Here is a 13797-nt window from a genome sequence, read left to right on the forward strand (position 1 = left end):
CTGAACTGAGTCACATTTTGGGGCTGAGTCAGTGGAAAACAGGTGGCACGGAGGAAAATTGTGTTAAGGAAGTGGTGAAATGACAGCTGAAAGCTGTAAAGTGCAGTTTCAAAGTCAGTGAGTGACAGTATAATGGGTAAATCAGATGGTTTCAAATAGTGGGAACACCAAAAGCTTCTCCCAAAGCTCAGTTGAGAGCACATCAAATGTGTAAAAGTCTGTTAAAAGCATGCATATGAACTTTTTTCTTTGGAGGAACTTGCACTAAACATTTAAACTAGTTAAAAAATATATCTTGTGCTGAAGATGCCACTAAGTTGCTGTACTACAAGATAACAGATGTTCTTGCTGGACTCTGGATCATTCTGGTTTCAATCCACCATCCAACTGCTTTCAGGAGAAGCACTTAGTGGCCACCAGGGCTGGGGAATTCCCCATTTTAGTTGTACATTGAATACATAACCTCATGAATCCCTTTCCAATGAAAAAAATAACACGTGCACTCCATCATCCAGCTCAGTAGATGCATTAAGGCGGAGGAAACAGAAAAAGCATAATTTACTGCTAATAGGGCTGCAGGGAAAAGATGGAAAATAAAAACTTATACGTCTCCCGAGAAAAGACTTGGAAATATTTCCTTGATTTTGCAGCAGAGTCTTCATCACCGAGTCAAAGTGAACCGAAATGCATCCGGTCCTGTTTGAAAAGTAAGATGCAGATTACCGAGCCAGAAAGACCCTCCCTGCAGCCATGGATGAGATATGCTTTCGTGTGTTTTTTATTATTCAAATGTTTCATACTGAAAGGACCAATAAACATTTCAGCTATTCTGGTCTATTCTGGACCCAGTTGCTCCAGAACAGAGGGCAAAAAGTCATACGAGCAAAGATTTATTTGTTTTTCTGCTGGTAAAATGTTGTTGCTTGATAGCAGAGATGTGCGCCTTGTTTTGGCAATTACCCGAGAAGTGTAACCTCTCTTCTCCCCACAGCAAAAAGCCACTTTCATGCCAACCTGGAGCTGAATTCAAGGACTCAATACCACCCGAGAAGAAGCTATAAAAGTCCACCGGGACGAAATGCCTTTCAGTGACATTTCAGAAGGGTGATTACACCTGGTCAAACAATTCAAAGCCTTGAGGGATCACTGAGCATCAAGCTTTTCTGGGCCAGGAGTTCATTTTCCCATGCTTAAGTAATTATAGGGAAAAAAGACGGCTTTCCCATGTCTCAGTGCCATGCCCCTCCCTCGGAATACAAATGACTTTGAGTGACCATGATGTGTTTTGGTTAGTCTCATCAGAAAAATGCCTGCGCAGGAGAGGGAGAACAAGAACCACAGGAGTCCACACACACCACCTCTATCCTGGTCAATCCCCCCCTCCTCACTTCACTGCCGTGACATTAAGATGACAGCGGCGCTGAGAGGAGACGGGAAACATAAGAAGGGAAAGTAATGACTTGCACAAGTCTCACAGCTCCACCATGTGTTCAAAAGCAGGAAGAGACATTCACACACGACTGAAAATACACAAAAATGATCAAGAAAACCACAAATTCCTCATTTACAGATGAATCAAGTAGAAAAACGGATACATTTAACATGTTTTATTATGCAACAGATATCTGTCCTGCAGCTGAGAACGGTTGCATGTGAAGTCATTTGTTTTTGAGACTCCTTCTTCAGGTTATTCAATGACAGTCATGGATTTGATATTATTTTTATCCTCAACAACATGCAGTTTTAAGATTATTTCTCAGCCTCTTCATCTGTTTTCCACTGGATTGAGTGTAGATTTGTGCTGCCTATCCAAAACACCCTGGGGATGATTTGCAGCTAATGCTTTGTAGAACCTTTCAAATTCATGCAAATAATATGCCAAAAATAATTAATTCATATTAAATTTCCATTTGTGTCTTAGGTGACACCTGAACTCTGTTTGTCATGAGCTAAGAAAGCATTCAGCCTCAAAGCAACAGATACATTTGTGTTGTTTCCGTTTGTTCTGTTGTGTTATATATGTTATATATTATAAGGCAGGGATGATGGATGGTGTCATCACTGGGTTTGACTAACGTGCACGGATGCTTTCTCTCTCACATATGAAAATGTTCAACTGCCTGTGGACGTGACATTTGATGCTTTTGATGAAAGACTTGTTTTTATCTGAGCCCCCATGTTTCCTCCACCTTTCTACACAAAACACGCTTAGCTTCGTCATTTAGTTGTTTTTACTGCAAATTTTTACCAGAATTTTGAATTTCTTGAAATTTTAAGTGCATATATATAAAAGATTGAAGAGGGTTGTCTTCCACCATCATTTTGAACATTTTTTTAAAATAGACAATAATACTTTTAATCGATACTGGTTTAATTTTAAATAGATGAAAGTTAATCTTAGCTATGTGTGACACTAACTGGCCACTTTGTTAAGAACAGGGGGCTCCTCTGACCATATTCATGGTTTCTGTGTATAATCCAATGTGTTCCCATTCCCAACCTGTCACATAATAATAGTTGGTCAAGAGCTCATTACCATTGCTTTCCCATACAAGAGGGAAAGCAATGCTTTTCGGGCTACATTTTGCCAGTTTTCCTTCTGCAGCGGAAAGTGACTCGCAGTAAATGCCAACAGGAGAACCTTGCTGCACAGATCTTGCTCATAAACAGAAAACACTGAACTCATCAGGAGTTGAGAACAACCTTCCGATGGCTGTTTTTCACTTCCTCCTTTTCATTCTTTTGGTCTTTATTATTTCTTTCACTTTAACAGTATCTGGTTAAGGTTGGGAAATAAAAGAAAATTTTTTTATATTTGCCAATGTTGTCTGTGTTGCCATAGTGACACATCCCGTGATTGATACTTCACTAGTTTGGAATACTTGAAGTACCCTGCACTTTTAAAACCAGTTTCTCACAAAATATAAGGATGTTACCAATACCTTTTTCTTTGTTTTTCCTACAGCCAAACTGGCTAAAAATATCAACTCACAAAGCACATTTTTTTACTTTTGCTGCAGGACTCCCCAAAGCCTGGATTTCCTGTTTAAAAACACGTGTTAGCACACAAACATTACCATTTACCTCCGATCACCGCTCACGTTCAGCCGGACTTTCTGTGCTCCCTGCCTGAGGCAGATCAAGTCCTCGGGTCTCTAAATATGCCATTAAACAGTAAAAATGTCAGAATTCCTCTTTGTGACCTGGAAGCCTGACTGAGCGCTCGACAGAGATGAGATCGTGGTGATCGACAGACGAATCCTGCGTCTGGCATGAAAAACAGTGCAGTTAGCCAACAGATGAGGAACAGATTTACTTCAGTATGAATAGTCAGTTTGTACAGAGACGGTAGAGGGGTAGTTTTTATTCCCTGACTCAGTTTATCATTTAAAAGGCTTCTTCTGTTCTCTGTTAATGTCGATGATTACAGATGGATTTCATTCTTTGGGTCTTTCTCCACCCCATCTCCCATTCCTCTCCCAACATCTGTGTCAAATCTAAAGAATACAATGAAACCCCACTTAAGCCCACTTAACACTTATGCAATAAGAGGGATCTGCCAGGCAGTCGACACAGCAGAATATCAAGTTATCAATCAATTTCTATACAGAATTATATTTCTTGTATCTCTCCTACTGAAATTCAACCTATAAACAACTGTATTATGATATATACATATGAAAAAAAATCAAGTCACCGTTAATGTGAGACTTTTACAGTATTACATAAACCACGTTGCACAAATTATTATCTCTTATCTATATCAATTATCATGTTTCAACCATCTCAAAATGAACTTAACAGGGTTCACATTAGAAAATTAGGGATAACCTTGTAAGTATACATATACACATTATATACATACAAACACACACACTATGTAATATAATATACAATATATATGACCGACAGCTGTTTTAGGACAGACAATAAACTGAGATGAGATGCAGTCATCACACAGCAAAGCTGTAAAAAAAGTCAAGTTAACCACTCACCTTTGGGAGCACCAAATGAAAAAGGTTTCCAACCTGAAAACAATCCTAACTGACAAACTGGAAACTATGTGGGATGAACACGAGATGTAGATCAGACCTCATTCTGACATCAAAATCAAATCAAGTCGTCAAAGAACAGAAACAGCGGCACGGCGGCCAACCAAAACCACAGAAGAAAAATGGCGCTTACTGGTTGTAGATCTTCAGACGTTCTGCCTGTGAAAGAAGGAAAAAGACGGTTAAGTTTTATGGCTCAACTGGGTTCAGAGGTTCATTCAAACCGAGACGTTATAAGAGTTTTTAATCTTTTCATTGGTTCTGAAGCTTCATTTTGTTAAGTGTAGTTTGCAACCATTAAGCTGCAGAGTCTGAATGTGTTCATGTTACAGCTGTAAACCTGAAAAACACTACAAGCGAGAAGACGCATTGGTTAACATGTTTATTGAGACTGGGACATCGACCAAAGTATGAAAAACTAAAACTAAGCATTTTTGAAAATAGATGAATAAAAACCAGCAAATCTACACGGAAAAAAAGTCCAAACGAAATAAAACTAAACTAAAATGAAAAATCCAAAACCCTGGTTCTTACAGCGCAGTTGTATCCTGTGCATTCAACAATGAAGCTCTTCAAGTGTCATGCAGGATGTCAGAAGGCAGGCTGTATTTGTAAATGACCATTTTAAGAAACACGTGAACTGGATTTATAAGAGAATAAGTGAAAGAGGAGGCACACCTGCCGGCCCATTGGAAATCAAGCAACATCTGAGGGAACAGATTTTGGAGGGAAAAAATTACTTTTTGAAGTCGGTTTCCTTTGTGAATGAAAAATAAGTTTATCTTTGTAACCTGCAATAATTAGTTCCAGACACTTTTAATTTATCGGCTTCTCCGTAACAAACAGGCATATTTACGCATAATGCGACCTTAAAGCTGCTGAATTAGAGGCGGATTGTGGCCCTCTGGCACGAGCTGTTAAGTTCCGTTAACACACAGCTTTAGGTGATAAACATGCACAGAAAAAACGCTTTTTTAAAATCAACACCACCCGGAAGCGACATCGTGTCCAAATAAACTGATTTCTTACCTTTTGGCATGACTTTCCAGTCCTCAGCCGAACACAACTCAGTTCGGCGTCTCTGCCGCCATCTGGGCCGAAGTGGGCCGCAGCTCACATAGGTTCCCGCTGATTGCGCGGGAGCAGCGCCATTTTCTGAGAGGGGCGGGGTTTTGTTGGGAGGGGCGGGGCAAGCACGCACCCTTATCAATAAGGATTTGATTTGAAGTTATTTTATAATAACATGCAGTTATAAGAGAACTAGAATGGATGAACACGTCTTCTTTATTGTTAAGAAAATGACACTTTGATAACTAAATGAAGCCATTTAAGTAACATAACAGCATTATTTGTATCCTTGAATGTGTTGTTTATTCAGTAGCAATACTTAACATACCCAGGCATAGCAGATAAAACACACCACGAATGAAAAAAAGAAAAGTCTGCGCTCATGACTCAGGGCTTTCATGACCTTCTCTCTTCCACTTCTCAAAAGTGGACCAGGGTCGAGAAATGGCTTTCGTCCATAAGGTCACTGTGAGCGTTCATAATGGCCAAATGTGTTAGTCTCTCCTGCGTCATGGTGTTGCGCAGCCAGGTTTTCAGCCTGCACAAGGCTGAGAAAGAGCGCTCGGATGCTGTGACAGACATGGGCAGGGCCACACAGGGCTTAATGAGCTTCTCCACCTCTGACAGCATGGAGCGGGTTTGGGGCTGCAAGGTTTGCATCCTGGATGGTGCTAACTTCTCGTCCTCTACACACATCACTCAGTATGTTCAGCTCAAGGCTTAGTCGCTCTTGTCAGTGCCGGGGAACCCACATCCACTCGTTTCCCCTGAGCCGCCTCACGAACTGCCTGCTCTCACCCTGGGCTGCTGTAGTCAGGCAGGCTGCATATCACAACAAAAACATAGATCTGTGCATTGAGTCAGACTAATTTAGTTTAAATTCAGATTCTTAATTTTTTTAAAGCGTAATGCAGTGGGTAAAGAGGCTGATGGGGGGCAGATGGGAAGGGGTCTATGCTGCCAGGGGACTTGCAGCCTGTTGCTCCTGGATTGGAGCAGGGGTGACTTGGGGGTAACTGACGAACACGGGGGACCAGGTTTTGGATTGTTGTAGGGGTTAAACTTTATCCACAGGATTTCCATCACAAAAGCCTCCTCAGCGGTGAACAGACGTGACCTTGAGGCCTGCCAGGGACAAACTGAGGAAGTGAATTCACCGAAGCGTCCCCCATTCACGTGTAGGCCTAATAGGTCGCTGTCTATCACACCAAGCACCCGACCCTTGCCACACCTCCTTCTCCTCTTAAACCGGCCTGAGTCCCTTTATTATGCTGATCTAATGACTGTGGAGGGTAATCCAAAGGACCTTCATTAGAATAAGGGTAGCGTGTTACCCGCTCAGTCAGATCTGAACTGACACTGGATCCAATACCTGCCAACTTGGATGAGCTTTAAAGACGGCAGCTGCAGTGGCAGAACTTTTTATGCTTACAACAAACTGTTGTAAACTAAATCTATGTCAAGGGTCCAAGGATGTTAATCTCATTTTTATATTGTGGAACCTTTAGGTCCATAAACTCTACAAAATACTCAGTTAAATAAGATGTGAAAATACTGATGAAATAAACTGAAATCAAGCGATAATTCACACCTTGATTCCACCAGACAGAGTTACGACATGATCATGGTCAGTGGAGTTGATCTTCCACCAGATGCATCACAGCGTGTTTCATAAGCTTCCCCGAAGCAGCTCAGTGCTCTCCAAAGCTGAAAGTACTGGCATGGTTTATTTTTGATGGAACAGTTGAGTTGGACAGGAAGCCATACACAAAGACAGCAGGAAATCCAGTCAGTTATCAAATGCATCAGTACGTTTCTATGCACAGTTAAATCGATCAATGGTTAAAGCTTGACTAGTCCATTTAATTGGACTACTATCTATTCCAATATATAAGCATGGGAGGAAAGTCAACTTATTGACCAAAGCATGTGGGATTCTGCTATAATAGGTGGTGATATGCAGCCTTTCAGCTCAGTTTTTTTCCTGTTGACCTCTTATATCACGGACCAACACAGTTGTAAAAGTGATTTAGCTGGCAGCAAATTAGTTGAAGGTGGTGAGGTGAACACATCCAAAAGTCTGTTCATCTCATACGTATTTTACTCCATGTCAATCACCACAACTGAGGAGCCTGTGCAGAGCGCCTCAGCAACTTTGAGCCACATTGAACATCGACATGCAGGAGAAATTAGGCTCCCAACCCAGTTATCTCGCTGGGTTAGTCCAGCTTTAAAAAATTCAATTTAGCTGGACTAACACTCTTAGATCTAATCTAGATCTTTTTTATTTAGACAAACCAAACATTTGTTTTTTCTATCTAAACTGACAAAAGATAAACTCATGGATGATAAGAGCTTCTGTAGCTGAAAAACACATAATGTTAAGAAGCACAACACCAGAGAAGATCAGTTGACTGCAGGATCAACGACATTCTTGTTGACTTTTGTCATGTGAGCATATGTTGTGTATGTTGATGTGAGCAGTTATCTCACAGCACTTTGCACGTCATAAATAGGTGTTATTTTAGACTCGTAGTCACACCTCCTCAGCTTGGCAGGCCATTTGGGGGGTCCACGTCTGCAAGTTCATGTTGTATCAAACCCATCCTTTTTAATTCTAGTTTAGATCCCAAAGTTTCCCGACTGGCAAGTAATTCAGACTGAATTACAGGGTAACATTGTGAAAAGATTCTATGTAATGTGATGCTGCAGCCATGAAAAATAGTCCCTAACATTAAACAGGGTGCGCAAGACAGCATCATTAAAGGATAAAAACACCAAAGTACTAAAAATAAATGCATTTTATGTTTTACAACTATGTGGAAAACATGTTTTTTTTCAGCCACCAATCAGTTTCTGGGTGAATTCAAACCAAATCAGTGTGGCTATAGAAGATGCAGTAAATGTAGCGTGTTTCATGAACCATCTGACCATTAAGTTATAGAATCAGAATCAGATAGGACTTCTTCTTTTGTACACTGGCAGTTTTCCTGCTGAGATTTGCATGTTGGCATATAAATCTGTTTTTCACCAAATTACCACAAACAGTGGGCCAACAGAGACACAGAGAAAATGCTTCCCTGGGGCCCCTGTGAGTAAATCCAGTCCAGCCACATTCTAGGTCAAGCAAAAAAAAAAAAACAACAAGCTATTCCTTCGGATTTTAAAGGATGTAGGATATCTACACGCTGCTCTTTTTGTGACTATTTGTCACCTCCCTCGGGCAACACTTATGAATAAATTTAATGCTGTGTAGGATTAAGAGCTGTGAACAGCAGCTGCACAAAGTGAACATGAATGTATCTAAAACCAATGATCTGATAGTAGATTTCAGGAAGTATCCCGCTGTCATTTCCCCTGTGGTGATTAATGATCAGGCTGTTGTGAACGTGTGCAGCAGTACACCGGAACTGACAACAAGCTGACCTCTGAGCCTTGTGTGGGTGCTTTGTGTGGTAAAAGCCATCAGTTTTAATCGGAAACTCCACAGTTTTAGTGTTGATAGAATTTTAACTCGCCATAAAAAAATCCAAACAGATTGCAGTGTTTGGTTAAAGGGTGTAATAAGATCTCTGGCACAACTTTGAATGAGCTTCATAATCTGTACAAGGTCAGAGCTTTGAAAAGGACATCCTGGGTGATCAAAGCCACCGCCTCTCAGGAAATACTGTGATTCTTCTTTATATCTGGATCTATTGTGCTTATTCCTCTGGGGATGATGATTGTTTGACTGGTAGCTGAACAACAAATTCCACCTCTGATATATTAACTGCATCCTTGAGCCTTGACTTTGACTCTGTAAGCACACCACATACACTGTGGCAATGCAGGAGGATGATTTTGCTTTACTTATATTCTACTTTCATGTCTGATGGTGTGACGTTATTCTACAAAACTAAACATCAAAGCATGACTATCTTAAAATGAATCATACGCACACCTTTCACAACTTCATACATTTTAAATTAAGACCTGGTATGCAACCCCACACCTTCAGACCGTGTGGAAAATCCTTTCACAGTGAAAACAAACACACTCTATTCAATAAATCTCTTTGCAAACAAAACATGAATAGCACAGCCGTAGTCTTTGTGTGTTTTATTGATTCTGGGACAATAATCCAAAAAGAGATGTGTGGCAGCAAAACATATTGGATCGCCACGATTCATTATTTGTCCTTATTTGTGAGAAGTAGAAAAAAATCAGCCAGGGATATGCATAACTGTAATTAACTGACATTTCACTCAGGAGGAATAAATTTCACATCAAGGACTGGTTTGGAACCAGTTATCGGGCGATTTATTCCTCATAATTTACGAGCGAGCTTGCCCTCAGGCGTTCCCACAGATCTCAGTGGACTGACTCTTGAGAAGGCAGAAGAAAGAAACAGTGCTCCCAGTAAGTCATTACCTCTGACTGTGGGGTTATTAATCCAGACAATAAAGGCTGTATCCCTCAGCAGCCCATGTTTTACATTTATTGTGTGAGCTTTTAGCTTTGAGAGTTACAGTGAATATGCAGAAAAATGATTTGGTGAGTCTGAGTAACAGTGGTAACTGTATGTCTTATAAACCAGCGGCTGAAGCTTTTGGATCCTTTACTAGTGGTGAAAATTACATGTCTAAGTCGGGCAAGTAGAAAGGAATTTACCAAAGACAAATTTCTTAAATATTTCATCTTTTACTGCTTCAAAATTTAAAACCGTGACCAAAGCAAAAGTTCAGTTAAGGAACCTCCGTGGCCTGTACTTAGAAACACACTCTTCTGCCAACATTTGGCAAACTTTTGGTCATTCTTGCTGCAAAAACAATCTCGTTCTGCGAGATTCTTGGATTCTGCATTTTTTACATCTATTTACGGAGGTTTCATGACATGAAAGTCAGTGAGGGACATGATTTACAAAGATTATCCAGCTCTAGAAGCCATCCTTTATTCATCTTCAGCTTATTTTTCTTTTTTATACATAAACTGTGTCTGCAACTCGGGCTGCAAAATGATCGGCTCTCAACTTTTTGTGAGCTTGTTGCTGGCTTCAAATTCTAAATCCTATTTATATTTTCTAAATATAACTAAGTGGGTTAGTGAAGACACAGAAAGTAATTCCCATTGTACAGAGTTGTTTTTGCTACATAGCTGTTCCCTGTTTTGTGGGCAGTAATCACTTTAAATTTCAAAGTCACAGGCATAATGTGGCCTCTGTAAGACATCAAAGGCTCAGAAGAACTGAAGAAAACCGTTTACATGGTATCATTTAAGTTGTACATAAATTTCAAGCAATCACTGTGACGTTTCATCACAACCTGGTTTCCCTTGTGTGCCTTGTCACCTAAACTAAAGATACTAACAGAACAATGTTTGACATTTACCGTGCCCCGTGGAATTGGGAGGGCCTAATCTGAAGAGGCAGTCATGTGGTTGCAGTTACCTCATTTCATCTGTTCTCTGTTAAGGATAATGATGGCCATCAAACGCCGGTAAATGAAACACCATTTGTGGAAACCTGTGAACTTTAAATGTCTGACACACTGACAAAAACAGTAGGTTGATACAAAGGTACTGGACAATCAGATTCATCTTAAAAGATCATCTGTTCAGCAGCACCTGAAAATCAAAGATAAACACAAGATAACAACCGTGGAGAACATGTTCAGGTTTATTATTATGTCCCAGTTTTGGTTTTGAGTTACTCATTTACACATTCATAGCTGGTTCAGCTTCTTTCATGTCAATTTTTCAACATAAAGTGACCATCTTTCCTTCACTTTCATCAGCTGAGGTGTACAGATGTCTGAAGTAGTCATTAGCAAGTTTAATAATGCTTCAAGGGTTTTGCCCAGTAAAGGTGTGAAACTGGCTTGTTCTGTGGCTTCCACAAACAATTAATTAGATAATCCAAAGCTGTGACTACAGATAATAATAACTACTGCCTGTATTTTATTTAGCAGTAAATTAATGCTACTGCAAACAATCACATTAAGAGTGAATAAGGCTTTCTAACTGGTGGCATTACAGACATATCACCATATGGTTGTCAGCAAATGGCAATACAAATGCCTGAAAACTGGATCCATTTACAGTTTCTGTCTCTGTGTTTTTTTAAATTTGAACATCTGGCAGATGTTTGACTGGAATCAAAAAGCAGATTAGAGCGTCTGTTTCAGATATAAAAGTAAAAAAGGGTTTTAGTGCTTTGTGGTTGAGTGGAAAGGAGAGTTTGAATGGTGAGTGAGATAACATTTGCTTTGAATATTTCATACAAGTGCTGCAGCAGCACAGATTTGTTTGAACTGAGAGAATATCTTATTCATGCATTGATTTTTCTACCACAGGTGGAACAACACAGGGCTGTTTATCGGTTTGGGAAGCTCGGCTCAGCGGCCTTCGCATCTTTCGTTGAAGACGCTCGATCCCAGCCACGTGTTTCAACAAAACCAAAGTATTGTCTTTGCTTGAGGCTTTGATGACATGAATTAATGCTATATGCATGGAAAATAGCTCAAATAACTCAAATAACGCAAGAAAAATCATCCATTGCTGGATTCTTTGAAATTTAGACTGGTGAGAGCTTCATATGAGCCACGCCCTGTGGCTGCTTCATGCTTCCCACTTAATTTTGCCCTTTTTGATTAATTCTGGGCTGTAAAAGCTACATAGGATGTATTTCCAGAATCTCAAAGGCATCATGAGAAAATCAGCTCTTCCCACCATATAAAAAGATTTAAAGCCCCACTTATTGTGAATAAGATCATGTGTCTGTTATGTATTTTGAAGCATTTGACCATTCATATTTCACTCACAACCATTTATTATTCAGTTTTTCATCTGAATCTCAAATGAATTTGACTACAGGAGTTTTTTTATCCCTTTTTTGCTCATCTGCAACTGATGTGATGTGTGTTGTAGCCTTCAACTATGCTTTACTGTCTTCTGAAATTTCAGCATGAATGATCACTCTCTGTGTTTGGACACAGTGTGTGTAACAAGCTCAAATATTCACTTAGTGTACGGCTTTTCAGCTCTTTCATGTCACAGTTATCCTCGCCACATCATGTGCTTGAGAGCTCCACAGGAAAACTACAGAGTGGATCTATCAGCTTAGATTACTTTGTGTTGTTTGACTTGAATCTGGTTGTTTTCCGCTTGACTTTCTTTTGCATTTTCTCGCGATGCTTATTCAAGTGATAAATTTCTCCTGGACTGGCTCAATGCAGGATAGATCTGTTATTACTTGTGTGCATCTTCAATGGCTAAAATGTTCGCTTCTACATCTGACTAAATGCACATCGGGGGGGCTGATGTTTTATGCCCCGCTGGGCTGCAGTCATCGAGGACACACCAAAACTTTAATGGTGTATCTTTAGATAAAACAAAGAAGGTCATCGGAGCTCCATTCAAACCAGGCTTCTTCAAGTTAGAGACGTATTGAACTTCAAATCTTAAAGCCTGTATTATCATTGCAGTATCTTTACAGCATTCCAGTTAACATTCAGGCTTTTATATAACATCTGCCAAGATAATCTGTCAAGGATACTCAGGCTTTAAGCAGAACAGTGAGTGAAAAACGAGAGGACATAATAAGGTAAGAAAATGTCAATATAAAAAAATGAAAAGTCATCATTCCCAGCTCCTCACATACTGACACTTGGTCAGAAGCCCATTGTGTCGGCTTTCAACACAGGGAGTGCCCCCAGTGTCACTTTCTGATGCACAGGGAACTGCTCTGCAGGTGCTTCCTATCAGTTATCCTTCTCCAATGGTTAGAGAAGCGCCGTTAAACCCTGAGACCGCTGTCTGCGACTAAATGCATCAAAAGTACTTGGACAAAATTAGGAAAACATCAGAGTTTGTGAATTGAAATACTAAATTATTTACAGGGGAAACTTGTGCTAACAGCTTGCACATTATCGTGCAGCATACCCTAAGACTTAGGTTACTTACTTTGTCTTAAAGTGATGGTTTGGAGGTAACCTTTGTTTTCTACGTCCATGAAATTCATGTTTATAACAAGGATCTCTCCAAGCATCAAATCTAAAGGGCAGAGCCCTTTGTGTACAGGACATCCAACCTTCACTAGTGCAGCTGCATATATGGAGACTCATGGGGGACCCCAACACGTTCTGCAGCCAAAAGAGGACGCTGGCACATATTCTGTTCGGGTTTAAAACATCTCTAACTCAGGGATGACATGATAAGGTGCTCCAGTCTCTTTATGACATCAGGAGAGTCAAGAAGAATCCATAATCTTTAAGGAGGAGGGAGCCAGGCCCAACCTGCCGCACACCATCAGATGCTGGGAGATTAGCGTAGATGTGGGAAGAAGGCTGCGGCTCCCAGTGGAGGAGCTCAGAACCCTTTTCCCAGACGTTGTACTGTGGTCAACTGAAAGCTGGAAATATTTCTGACTGAGTGGACAGAGCTGTGGGAGCAAAGCTGTGAACAAGCCCATGAGGAAAAGGTCTTGAAGTACCTGCTTTAATCCAGGAGTGCAAGGATAAAGGATGGCAGGGGTTTCTCCTCCTGTGGAGAGAGTGTCTTCAGGGGTTTCCAAGCCAGATTAGTGAGATGGTTGTTATCAGCTTTGGACAAAAGAAGCAAGAAAAAAAGCAGCCCAGAGGATGGGGGAGGAGGTTTTGCTAAATTTGGTGTAGAAAAGAGGGTTTGAAAGCTCTGGCCACCA

At 40.5% G+C, this 13797-nt stretch overlaps 1 protein-coding gene across 1 annotated transcript in view; it reads left to right on the top strand.

Moving 5' to 3' along the window:
• LOC140315989 (ubiquitin-conjugating enzyme E2 E1-like) overlaps nucleotides 1-13797 on the top strand; it is a 341997-nt gene that overhangs the window by 290515 nt on the left and 37685 nt on the right. The gene's annotated exons all lie outside the window — the stretch shown is intronic.

The sequence above is a fragment of the Leuresthes tenuis genome, unplaced genomic scaffold, assembly GCF_036924035.1.
Source record: "Leuresthes tenuis unplaced genomic scaffold, fLeuTen1.0.hap1 SCAF_10, whole genome shotgun sequence".
Taxonomy (NCBI): domain Eukaryota; kingdom Metazoa; phylum Chordata; class Actinopteri; order Atheriniformes; family Atherinopsidae; genus Leuresthes; species Leuresthes tenuis.